This window comes from Myotis myotis, unplaced genomic scaffold (genome assembly GCF_014108235.1).
Source record: "Myotis myotis isolate mMyoMyo1 unplaced genomic scaffold, mMyoMyo1.p scaffold_m19_p_4, whole genome shotgun sequence".
NCBI classification, from domain to species: domain Eukaryota; kingdom Metazoa; phylum Chordata; class Mammalia; order Chiroptera; family Vespertilionidae; genus Myotis; species Myotis myotis.
The window spans coordinates 47,540,125-47,543,368 of NW_023416346.1; positions in this window are offsets into that span (position 1 = coordinate 47,540,125).

Sequence of the window (3,244 nt, forward strand, 5' to 3'; positions counted from 1 at the left end):
CGATGTTTCTAACTCTCTATCCCTCTCCCTTCCTCTCTGTAAAAAATCAATACAATATATTTTTTTAAAAAAGGGAATTAATTAGCAGAGATATTTTAACATTGCTATTTGCCCTTTCTCTATAATAGAAATATGAGAGATGAAAGGAAATTAGTAAAATGTATATGAAAATAATATATAAATTTATTAATAAATAAACAGTAACAAAAGGATATAACAACAACAGAGGCATGATATAAAAACATTCACTTTGATATAAAAATATTCACTTTGAATATTTCTTGCCACTCCCTTCTGGCCTGCAAAGTTTCTGTTGAGAAATCAGCTGACAGTCGTATGGGTACTCCCTTGTAGGTAACTGTTTTTCTCTTGCTGCTTTTAAGATTCTCTCTTTGTCTTTTGCTCTTGGCATTTTAATTATGATGTGTCTTGGTGTGGTCCTCTTGGGATTCCTTTTGTTTGGGGTTCTCTGCGCTTCCTGGACTTGTAAGTCTATTTCTTTCACCAGGTGGGGGAAGTTTTCTGTCATTATTTCTTCAAATAGGTTTTCAGTATCTTGCTCTCTCTCATCTTCTGGCACCCCTATAATTCTGATGTTGGTACGCTTGAAGCTGTCCCAGAGGCTCCTTACACTATCTTCGTATTTTCGGATTCTTTTTTCATTTTGCTTTTCCAGTTGGGTGTTTTTTGCTTCTTCGCGTTTTGAATCTTTGACTTGATTCTTGCGCTCCTCAGATCTGCTGTTGGGTGTCTGTATAATATTCTTTATTTCAGTCAGTGTCTGCTTAATTTCTAGTTGGTTCTTTATCACAACATCGAGGGTCTCATTAGATTTCTTGAGGATCTCACTACATTTATCGGCGGTCTCACCAGTCTTTTCGAGGGCCTTACTAAGTTTATCGGCAGCTTCTAGACAGTTCTTGAGAGACCTTAAAAGTGTGGTTTTGAGCTCTATATCTTCCATTTCTGACATTTGCATCCTGTTTCTTTGTCTCCGCATTTTTTTATCGTTTCTTGGTGCACCCCCTAGTGGTCTTTGTGCGCAGTCTTGTAGTTAAGCCTTGATTGTTGTCGGTAATACCAGGGGTGATTTGACCTCCAGGCTAACTGGCTATGAGAGTCAGCTGTGTCTGCAGTGGGAGAGCTTCTGTGCTGGATCTCTAGGGCGGTGCTAATCTAGCCTTTGCCTGAGGCTATCCGGCAAATGGTTCTGCGCTGGGCTTGGGCGGGGCGGGTCCCTGGGGATCTACAGGGCGGGCGGAGCGAGCAGTTATGGCTGCTCTCAGTTCCGTCCCTAGGGGCTCTGCCTCTCAGAGTCCCAGCAACTGCTGCAAACCTTGGAGAGAAAGCTGCCTTCGAGTTCCGACCTAAGCCAGACAGTCCCGCTTCTCCCGTTTGAGTCTGGGTCCCCAGAGACTCGCCCGGATCTGGAGCTCAGAGTCTGAAACTCCCTCCCGATTGAAAACAACAACCGCGCCCTCCGCCACCAGCCCGCTCCGCGCAGGCACTCCACACCTGAGTATTTCACTTCAGCACTGCGCCTCCTCTGAGTCTGGGTATGATATTCTCTTTCCTCCTAGTTGTAGAATTTCCACTCAGCCAGCCTTCCTGTGGTTCTGGATGATGTCTGTTCTGTCCTTTAGTTATATCTCTGAAGTGGTTATTCGAGGCAGCAATCTCCGGCGTTAACCTATGCCGCCATCTTGGTGAAACCCAGGAGAATGTTTGTAAACATCTTAGTCATGCCCTTATTTTGCCTCGTGGTGGTATCTGCTATAAAATAAAGGCATGGCTGTGGGCATGGTCGCTGTCTCTCAGAGAAGCAGCATCCCACCGAGACCCAGCTTTCATTCTTTTGTCTGTCCTTTCTAAGCCTTTCAGCCGCCCCACTCAGGTTCACCCCGTGCTGGCGGGGCACACTTTAGAAAGATCTGCCTCCACGCTCCCAGGGCAGGTTCCTGCCTCAAACTCCACCCTTACAGGAAACTGCTCCAGGAAACAGCTTGGGGGAGGGGGCAGCCGTTGCCAAGACAACCCCTGTAGGACTGACTTCCTTCCGCTTGGTAGCTGTTTGTCTGTATGTGATGAACACCACCCATGGTTTTTATATAAGTAGATATTTTAACAGTCACAGATCTGCAAAATTCTTTACCTATTATATGCATTGCTGCTTTGTTTGCCATATATTTGCAAAAATTTTACCCCAGATTGTCATTTGCCATTAAATATTCTTTACATGAACAAAATTTTCAATTGTATGCATTTTTTTATTGTAAGTAGTCAAATTACAGTATTTCCTTTGTAATTATCTAAATGTATACCCTATAAATTCAATATATTCTATAACGGCCATATATCTTCTCTTAATGTTCCCTTGTGAATGTTGACTTCTTTGTTTGAAAGGTTTTTGATGCCTACATTTCCTTTAAATAGTGTCAATAACCTAAAAAAAAAACACTGTCAATTTCTACCCACAGTGAATGTGCAAAGACTCTATGTATAATGCAGCTACATTATTCTGATTCTCTACTTTATGACTAATTGAATTTTACATGAAAAAGACATTTTACACAACAGCTAGAGAATTAAAATATTAAACTCCCACTTCTGATTGCTAATTATTTTCTTTCTTTTTACATGACAGAACTAAAGTTGTCAGAATGCAATAGCAAAGTACATTATAAGTAGAAATCACATTACTGTGAATTCAATTTGCACACATCTTTATTTAAAAAAGACACTAATCATAACTTTCCAAAGAAAATACTGTTGCCTGAATCATTGGTATTTAATCCTTCTCAATGCTAAGAACCTAGTAATGCTCTGAAGTTTTAATAAAGTGCTCTCCCCAGGCAAAAGTTAGCACATACCTATTAGTTTGATTCCATGTGGATTCTTCACTAAAAATGAACCATGTTATTGAGATAATTCAATGGTCCTCTCTCAGATTGTTGAATTCTCAACTGTGTTATCATATCTACCATTGAAAATGTTATTTCTGTTTTGTTCCCAGGTTTCTTTTCCTTTTCATAGAGTATAATTGAAAAAACACACTGGACTTAGAATTAAGAATCAAGCATTAGAATCCAAAACTATTTATTTCCAGCTGTGGGACCTTAGTCTAGTTACATAATTCTTCTGAGCGCTAGTGTTATCATCATAATTAGCTAATACTAATAATAGAAAGAGAACAAAGGGAAGGCCAGGCATTATAAGCATGGTCATCTGAGTAGCTTCACCAGGA